The sequence below is a fragment of the Silene latifolia genome, chromosome 1, assembly GCF_048544455.1.
Source record: "Silene latifolia isolate original U9 population chromosome 1, ASM4854445v1, whole genome shotgun sequence".
Lineage (NCBI taxonomy): Eukaryota > Viridiplantae > Streptophyta > Magnoliopsida > Caryophyllales > Caryophyllaceae > Silene > Silene latifolia.
Window position 1 is genome coordinate 183,242,368 of NC_133526.1, and position 10,334 is coordinate 183,252,701.

Here is a 10,334-nt window from a genome sequence, read left to right on the forward strand (position 1 = left end):
TCAGTCAGGCAACAAGAGGGGTAACTACAACTTCTCCAAAGCTTTTTCTGGTGGGGGTCATGGCTCCGGGGGTTTTCGAGGATGGGGCAAGAACGGAGGTCGGAGTGTGAGTGACAACTCCAACATAACATGTTACGGTTGTGGTGGTGTCGGCCACAGAAGGCGGGAATGCACCAGTTTCAGGCCTGGCACCGGATCAGGAAATCAGCAGGGGAATTTCTCCCACGGGCCAACTCAGAGTTTTGCTAGTAACCGACCGGGAGGTTCATGGGGCAACCAAGGTAGACAGGGCAACCAGGGCAGCTATAACCGCAGTGGTGGTGGATCATATCAGCGGCAGAACAACACCACTACCCAAGATTCAACGGCTAAGCCAAGTACCTCTAATGCTTCGGTTTAGGGTGGAGGACAGAAAAACAGTGGAAAGCTTTTCATGATGGACAAACAGGAGGCGCAAGATGATGCTCATATAGTTACCGGTACCTTTCTTGTTCATAATGTACCATCTTTCGTTTTGTTTGATTCGAGGGCTACACACTCTTTTGTGTCTAAGGGTCATGCCATGTCTATGGGTTTGGGTAAGTTTGAGGTTGTAAAAGATGATGTGTTCATACCTTCAGGGGAGTCGGTGTCATGTATTAAGTTGTATAAGGGTGTGTCTATGGTGGTTGGAGGGGTAGATTTGCCGATATATCTGTTAGAGTTTCCTTTGGATGGGTTCGAGGTGATCGTCGGGATGGATTGGTTGGGTAGGTATGATGCCAGGATAGATTGTCGGCAAAAGAGAGTGTCTTTAAAGGGGCCTAAGGGTGTTAGGGTGTCTTATAGAGGGTTTGTGGTGAAACCTAAGTATAAGTTCATAGCTGTGAGGACTTTAAAGTCATGTTTGAGAAAAAAGTGCCCCTTGATTCTCTGCCATGTGAGGGATGACCGAGTAGAGTTGCCGACAGCTTCTAAGATACCTGTGGTGAGAGAGTTCGAAGATGTCTTTCCTGAGGAGATACCGAGTTTGCCTCCCAAGAGGGATGTTGATTTCAGCGTGGAGCTTAAACCAGGAACAGGTCCGATATCTAAAGCACCTTATCGTATGGCACCGAAGGAGTTAGCAGAGTTGAAGAAGCAGATACATGAGTTGCTAGGCATGGGTTACATCAGGCCTAGTGTGTCACCGTGGGGAGCCCCAGTTCTTTTTGTAAAGAAGAAAGATGGGAGTATGAGACTGTGCATCGACTATAGAGAGCTCAACCGTGTCACAGTGAAGAATAAGTACTCTTTGCCCAGGATCGATGACTTGTTTGATCAGTTAAGTGGAGCGGGTGTATTCTCCAAGATTGACCTGAGGTCAGGTTATCACCATCTGAGGATAGCAGATGAGGATATTCCTAAGACAACGTTCCGATCTCGATATGGTCATTATGAGTACGCGGTGATGCCTTTTGGGTTGACCAATGCACCAGCAGCTTTCATGGACTTGATGAATCGAATCTTTACACCGTTCTTAGACAGGTTCGTGGTTGTGTTCATCGATGACATCTTAGTCTATTCCAAGACTAAGAAAGAACATGAGGAGCACTTGAGGATAGTCTTGCAGACTCTTAGAGAGAATCAACTTTACGCCAAGCTATCTAAGTGCGAGTTCTGGTTAGAGGAGGTGGCTTTTCTGGGGCAATGTGATATCTAAGAAGGGGGTATCTGTGGATCCTTGTAAGATTGAGGCTGTGACCAAGTGGTAATCACCAAAGAATGTTGCTGAGATTCAGAGCTTCTTAGGCCTTACTGGGTACTACAAGAGATTCGTGAAAGATTTCTCTACCATAGCATGGCCCATGACGTCTTTGATGAAGAAAGAGACCAGATTTGTTTGGGACGAGAGTTGTGAGACGGCGTTTCAGACCTTAAAGGAACGCTTGACCACAGCTCCTATCCTAGCCTTGCCAGAGGGATGTGAGTGCTTTGAGGTATATACCGATGCTTCAAAGAATGGTCTTGGTTGTGTTTTGATGCAGGCAGGGAAAGTCATCGCTTATGCTTCGAGGCAGCTGAAGCCATATGAGGAGAACTACCCTACTCATGATCTGGAGCCGGGTGCAGTTGTTTTCGCTCTTAAGATTTGGAGGCACTATCTTTATGGAGAAACTTTCAAGGTGTTTTCTGATCATAAGAGCCTAAAATATATGTACATTCAGAAGGAGCTTAACATGCGACAGAGACGGTGGATGGAGCTGATCGGGGATTACGATATGGAGATCATCTATCACGAGGGTAAGGCTAATGTTGTTGTAGATGCTTTGAGTAGGAAGAGCGTTTATTCGCTATGTACAGCTATGTCCTTGTAAAAGCTGAGGGATGAGATGTCTAGGATGGGGATCTTTATGTTAAGGAAGGGAGATACCATCGGGGATTTGACGATCGAGCCAGAGTTATATGAGAACATCAAGAGGAAGCAGGAGCCTGATCCTAAAATTCAAGAGTGGAAGTCAAGAGTAGAGAGTGGGACAGTTTCCAGGTTTTCTATCCATACAGATGGGAGTGTTCGTTTTGATGGGAGATGGTGTGTTCCTGAGGATGCAGAGTTGCGGAGAGTGATCTTGACATAGGCTCACTGTACTCCTTATTCAGTTCACCCGGGTGGTGACAAGCTTTACAAAGACCTTAAGAAGACTTTCTGGTGGCCAAACATGAAGAAAGATGTAGCTGAGTTCGTTGCCAGGTGTTTGACCTGTCAGAGAGTCAAAGGGGAACAAAGGAGACCACAAGGTAAGATACAATCCTTGGAAGTACCTGAGTGGAAATGGGAGTCAATCTCTATGGACTTCATTGTGGGATTGCCTAGGTCACAGCAAGGTAACAACATGATCTGGGTGATTGTTGATCGGTTAACTAAGTCAGCTCACTTCGTTCCAATGAAAGATATTTGGTCTAAGATGCAGCTGGCACTGGGTTACAGGAGGCATGTGGTTCGGTTGCATGGTATACCTAAAGATATCGTTTCTGATCGTGATGCGAGGTTCATATCCAAGTTTTGGCAAGAACTGCAGGAGTTGATGGGTACAACCTTGAAGATGAGTACAGCCTTCCATCCAGCAACTGATGGTCAGACGAAACAAACCATCAAGACCTTAGAGGACATGTTGAGGGCATGTGTGATGGAGTTTGGAGGCAGCTGGGAAGACAGGCTTGATCTGATCGAGTTTTCATACAACAACAGTTATCATACGAGCATCGGGATGACACCTTTCGAGGCTTTGTATGGCCGAAAGTGCCAAAGTCCAGTTTGTTGGGATGATGGTTCTGAGACAGTGGTTTTAGGGCCACAGCTGGTACAGGATATGGTTGAGCAAGTCCAGTTAGTTCGGCAAAAGATGAGAGCAGCCCAAGATCGTCAGAAGAGCTATGCCGATTTACATCGTAGAGACATTGAATTCGCAGTAGGTGACAAGGTCCTTTTGAAAGTGTCACCTATGCGAGGTGTGATGAGATTTGGGAAGAGAGGTAAGTTAAGCCAAAAGTTCATAGGCCCTTATGAAATTTTGGACCGTATAGGCGAGGTAGCCTACAGATTAGCTTTACCACCAGCTTTGCATAGAGTCCACAATGTTTTCCATGTTTCTCAGCTTCGAAAATATGTGAGTGATCCATCGCATATCCTTGAGATGGAGAATATCGAGTTTGATGAATCCTTGACCTACGCCGAGATTCCTAAAGAGATTCTTGATCGCAAGGTTCGTAAGACAAGAAATGGTGAGACGGTCTTACTCAAGGTCCTTTGGTCTAATCATAATGCGGAAGAGGCCACATGGGAACCCGAGGAAGCTATGCGAGAACGTTTTCCTAGTCTTTTTGATCAGGTATGTTTGGTTACGGGGACGTAACCGTTGTCTTTTTAGGGGGGTAGGAGATGGTCCCGGTTGTGTTTTGTCTTAGTTTGAGTCGGGTTAGTGAGTTTTGTGTTGTCTTGTGTGGTTCTTTGACGTTGGTAAATGCTTGTTAGCATAATCTTTTGTATGGTGTAGTGTCTTGTTTTGGGATGGAGTGTGAACTTCGGGACGAAGTTCTTTTTAAGGGGGGAAGACTGTAATACTACGGATTTTATTAAGTTGTATACTCAACCGAGTAGAGCCTACTCGGCCGAGTAGTGTTAGTTGTAGGGTATGTTTTGATTCTGCCGATGAAAACTCGGCCGAGTATGGGAATACTCGACCGAGTAGAGGATACTCGGCCGAGTATAGCTTTACTCGACCGAGTATCCGGTCTGGCGAGTGTTATTTTAGCGGTTTGATGCGGGAGTGTTTAGGGGTTATTTTATATTTACCGTCAGTTTCTAAAACATCATTTTAACCCTAATCATTTTTACGATTACCTTAATTACTCTCTAATCACTCCCTAATCATCCTCTAATCTCGTGTGTGTGCAATCGTTGCGACCTTTACGTGCAATCTCGCATTCTACTGTTGGTAAGTTCTTTTCCTCTGTCATTTATGTTTTATTGGGATTACTGTATGTTGGAATTAGGGACTAAAAGGAGGATGGTTCTTTATGTAATTGTGTTATGTGATTATTGTATAGGAGAAGACTTCGTAGATGAGCCTTTCTGATTGTCTGATCTACATTCTACTGTTGATTGCTAAGGTAGGGTTTCCTACTCAGTTTTACTGTTAAATGTTATGGCATGATTGCTTTGTGATTATTGTTAACTGCTGATCATCGGAGTATGGGCGTTGTGGTGACGGTGTTGGTGTGGAGAGGTTGTGACAGCTGTGATGCTGTGTGTTGTGATTGTGGTGGAGTCACTTGCGGGAGTGGCTTAACACCCTAGTTCGCCCTCCGTGGAACCCGCCACGGGAGGGGATGTGCACATTAAGGGACAGGGATTGGTTTTAGTCGCTCGTTGATGAGCTAGACTTGGTGGGATCGGCTGCGGTCACCCACTGGCGGCGTGGATTACCTGTTGCGATGGGTAATCTGGCAAGGCTACACACTTCGTTGTGTAGTCGGTTACTATGTGAGATCGGGAGACCGGGTAGTGTGGATGATCAGCTGGTTACCGTATTGTTTGCCTTACATTGATTGAGTAATACTGACCCCGTGTTGTTGTTTGTATAACCTGCGGTGATCCATTCGGGGATGGTGAGCAGACTTGACAGGTATTGCTTTTGGTGAGCTTGGGACAGTCATGGGGGAATTGTCATCATCAGTCGTAGCATCACTGTTCGAGTCGTAGTTATGATTTTCAGTTGTTAGACATTTATTTATACTTCTCGTTGGATCAGTTTGGGATTTGGTTTTGATGTAAACTTTATATCATTAGTACTTTAATAAATGTGCTTTGTTCGGACGCTTTTGATATTTACTAACCTCGGGTAACCGAGATGGTAACACACTTTCATGGTAGCGTGGTCCTGGTAAGGCACCTTGGTATGAGGGGGTATTACACACACCCTCCAAAACTTTTTATCAACTCGATCATGTCATCACTCTCTTTTACTCTCGGTGCCTCACCATTCTCTCATCATTCCATAAATCCCAACTCAAATATATGTTATCCCAAAATACCTGAGTCATACTCAATAAGGTCACTCTCACTTGTCCTTTAAATTCCGTTTGCTAACTATGAGTCCGAACAACCGTTAAATATCCAACCTTGGTCGCACTTCAATCTTCATTTATAGGTTGTCTCTCATGATCAACTCGCTCAACTCAAAGATTTATATAGGCCACATACCTTCCTAGTGTTCCCAAATCCCAAACTTGATGACTATACCCAATTCCACGCATCTTGTCGGAGACATATGCCTAAGGGTTAGGGTGAGAAAATCATTTTATTGGGCTCACACACAAACTCTATGCCCCAAAATCCCGGGGTTAAATCCCCGAAGGTACCACTGGCTCTTGGCGAGCTTCCCTTGCTTGGTTCCTCCTCGCGTCCCTTGATGACTTCGGCATGCTCCATAATTCATTTCACATGGAACTACCGGATAGGGGTGATGAGAATTAAGACAATCCGGAATGGATACGGAAGAGCCCGAAGAGGTAAGAATTAAATGACATGGGACGGATAAAAAATTTCCTTAGTGCTTTAAATCAACGACCAACACTTGAAAATAAACCCTTGACACGAGCTTGTCATCGAGATAGAGTTTACTTAACCTGAATAATGGAATTAAAGAAATTACGGCATGACTTCCTTTGTATTTTAACCAAACTACAAACTTGGCTTAATAGCACACTTGAAATATGATGAACTTTGTGAAATGATGCAATTTCAAAAATCAACTCTACCAACTTTACCAACTTTGTAAAACGCTCTTTCTTATCATGCAATTTTACTCAAACTTGACTCCTATGTGAATTATTATATTAAAACTCTAACATAACGATGATTTGTATCAAATTTCTTAAAAATTTTAAGATGGAAAATTCCAACATAAGAGGAAACATGTTATTACAAACTAAATTAAATTATTAAGAAGCAATTAAGACGAGATTTAACTTGACAAAATTAAAAATCCGGGTATGTATAATACTTATTTCCACCACCTTAAGGTCTTTAAGACGGAAAAAATTTCGATGTAAAGCTTCCCCAAGTATCATCGTTTGAGATCCAAGGTAATGATGAGTAAGTGAAACATGTAGTGAGCATAAAAATCAAAATTTTGACATGGTTAATACCATTTTTTTTAATTGGTCACATTTTTAAGATGAAAATTTCTTAGTTTACCTCATAATATAACAATAACCATCAAATTCTTAGCTTAACAACATACTTAAACCATTTTTAAGACATAAATAAAAATTTGTCCATGGTATATATAGGGATTTTGAAAATTTTACCAAGTTTTAAGACGAAATTCATTTCGTTTTAAGGCAATATACCACATTACTAACAAAGAGGGTAGTCTTATATGGCAAATAAAACAAGTTTTTACTCATGAAAAATCAAAATTTGGGCATGACTTACTTATATTTCGAAATTTAAGACGAAATTTTCACATACTAAACAAGATCCATCAATAACAACAAAGGTTAAGCCTTTGTTGTGCGATTAAACCCAACAACAAGTTAATCTATACGTCATCCTACTTACCGTCTTTGGTAAACTACTGTAGTAATAGTAGTCACTCTACCAACATCCATTACTAATCATACACCATCAATAACACTAGTAGGCATTTAATTAATATGTAATACTACGGTTTTCTATGTCTATGGGTACTCTATCGAGTGGGGCTTACTCTGTCAAGTAAGTATGTTTGGTTTACGAAACAGTTTTCTGCTGAAGGGTACTCGATCGAGTAAGTTGGGGACTCGATCGAGTAAGGGTCACTCGATCAAGTAAGTTACTTACTCGATCGAGTAAGTTGGTTCTGCGGGTTGTTGTAGCTGGGTTTTGTTAGTAACATGTGATTCATATTTAAAGCCTTCCGTCACTTTCTTTATCACTTTTATCTTTTCTAAGAACCTTTCAAGAGAGAAAATAAGTTACATTGCTTTTGTTATTCGCGTTGCTATCAAATCCCAAAGGCTAAGGTTGTCGAATCATCGTGTTCTTTACGCTGTTGAGTTCGTCGTGTCGAGGGTAAGATCCTTGTATAGTTTTTATAGCTTTTCGTTGAGTTTGTTTAAAACCCTAATTGGGTAGATTGGGGGTTTTGGGAGTATAATGTTGTATTAGATGGTAATGGTATGATTATGTGTTTATAGGAGGAGGTTTCGTAGAGAAACGATATTGATTAGCTGCTTTGTGATGATCTCGTGATTGCTTATTCCAGGTAGGGTTTCCCTACTCGGTTATTGGTTACATAATTGTTGGTGTTGGTGATGTTTATTGTTGATCTTTATCATGTTGGATTGTATTGGTGTTGTTGTTGTATAATTGGTTGTGCTTGTCTGTGTTCGCGAGGTGCGCCCTCGGCTGAGTGGAGTCACTTGCGGGAGTGGCTTTACGCCCTTAATTCGCCCTCTGTAGAACCCGCCACAGAAGAGGATGTGCACATTAATGAACATGGGTTATCGCTCGGATGAGATAAGCAAGGATGAGGTGGATACGGCTGCGGTCCCCCACTGGCGGCGAGGAATATCTGTTGCGATGGGTATTCTGGCAGGGCTACACACTTTATTGTGTAGTCAGGTTTGTGGAGTTGTGATGAAGTCTGGGTAATGTGTGTGTTGTATCTTATATATTATATTTTGTGTAATCAGTAACTGACCCCGTTTAAATGTTTTGAAAACTGTGGTGATCCATTGGGGATGGTGAGCAGTTATTGAACATGTATGAGATGGCTTGCACGAGGGATAGCTGGGATGGAGTCATCACATGTCTTTAGAGTCTTCCGTTGTGTCATGAACTTAGTTTACTTTCAGTTGATTGGTTTTTCGAACATTTGTATTGGTTTTACAGTTTTGGTTTTGGATTGTAATCAGTTTAACTCATTTACTTAATTAAGTATGTTTCTTTATTGTCTATTTGATATATATTGCCTCGGGTAACCGAGATGGTAGCATTCCCATGCTTTAGGTGGTCTTGGTAAGGCACTTGATGTATGGGGGTGTTACAAAGTGGTATCAGAACGACGATTTTGGAACCTGTAACTAATGAACCCAATGAATATAGGGAGTCAAAATAAAATGAACCCGGGTTGGAGTTGTTAGGAGCTAATGCAAAGGCATGGGAGACGTCCTAAAGTCGCGATCTTGCCTTACAACTTTGAACCGGTCACTATGGGGTGTGTCATGGGATCGCTATGTGTTTATTTCAGTTATGTTGCATATATATAATAGATGGTGTGTTGTATGAATTGGTGGATAAATGAATGTGGAGAATGGAGGATGTGGTGGCGAAAGGTGAGTAGTTTGTATGATTATATATTGATATGAATACCGAAAACTGCATGATGATTGATTTCTAATGTGGCTTGTTAGAAACATATGAATAGGATGTTGTGTTGTTGTATATACGTATACATTTATATATATAGTTGTTGTTGTGAAAAGTAGTTGAGTTGAGCATGCGGGTAGCTTACGAGTCAGCATGACTCGAACGAGTGGGGGACACTCGATCGAGTAGGTGAGGGACTCGATCGAGTGGGCAGGACTCGGTCGAGTGGGGTGTATAACGTTTTTGAACAATCGCTGCTGTTTTTGGGCACTCTATCGATAAGTTGGGGACTCGATCGAGTGAGGGCTACTAGATCGAGTAGGATAAGGACTCGATCGAGTGGGTTATGTGATGCTTTCTGGTCAGGTTCTGGAGTCGAGGTACTCGATCGAGTAAGTGGGCAACTCGATCGAGTGACCTCAATTCGATCGAGTAGGTTGAGGGCTCGGTCGAGTATGGTCTGCACAGGTTATATACGTGTTTAAGTTTTGGGATGTGTGTTTATGTTTACCTCTTCTCTTATATAGTGCAAAGATGCTGCCAAAGAGATCCGCTTTGTATGATAGGGCTGAGATGTTGAGTATAGATGAAGTTGCCAAGATGCTTGAGCATCAAGAGGCGCTTACTAAGGCCTTGAAGAAGTTTGGGAAGGATAAAGAGGTCGGGGTAGATTTTGCTAAGATGAGTACTACCATAGCCCGTTTCAACCCAAAGGAATACATGGGTACCAGAGCGCCAATTTTGCTCGACAATTGGCATAGGGAGATGGAGAATATTCTAAATGTGGTCCACTGCCCTAAGGACTTTAAAGTGGAACAAGCTGCATTCTACTTGAGAGATGCGGCTAGAGAATGGTGGGATAAGGTAAGGGAGAGTGCCTTAGATCTGTATGTGAGACAGGGGAAGTCGGCTATACCTTGGGGTGAGTTTAAGAGGGCTATGCATCGAGAGTTTGTGCCTGAGCATGTTGGTAGTAAGCTGAGAGAGGAGTTTGATGATTTCAAGAGGACTCCGGATATGACTATGGACGAGTACTATCATAAGTTTAATGAAAAGTCTAGGTATGCATAGGATATGGGGTTGAACCAGGAGAACCTAGAGCTGAGATTTGAGAAGGGCTTGACTTATAAAGATTATGGAGAAGCTACCAGTTGGAGTCCTTACCGATGTTAAGTGTATGAGCGAGTCGGGAGAGCTGAGAGATTGGTCGAAATGGCCAAGGAGAACAAGGAGAGAGGTCCCGAGAAGAGGAAGGCTGAGAGTGAGGGTGGTGGTCGGTCCAGTTACAAGAGGGGCAACCATAACCAAGCAAGGGCTTACTCATCGGTATCGGGGTTTAGCGGTGGAGCTTCCTATGGGCGTGGTCGTGGTGGTGGTAGTAGCAGCTGGGGTTTATCTTGCTTTAATTATGGCGGTATAGGCCACAAGAGACATGAGTGTAACAGTGCTGTGGGAAGGG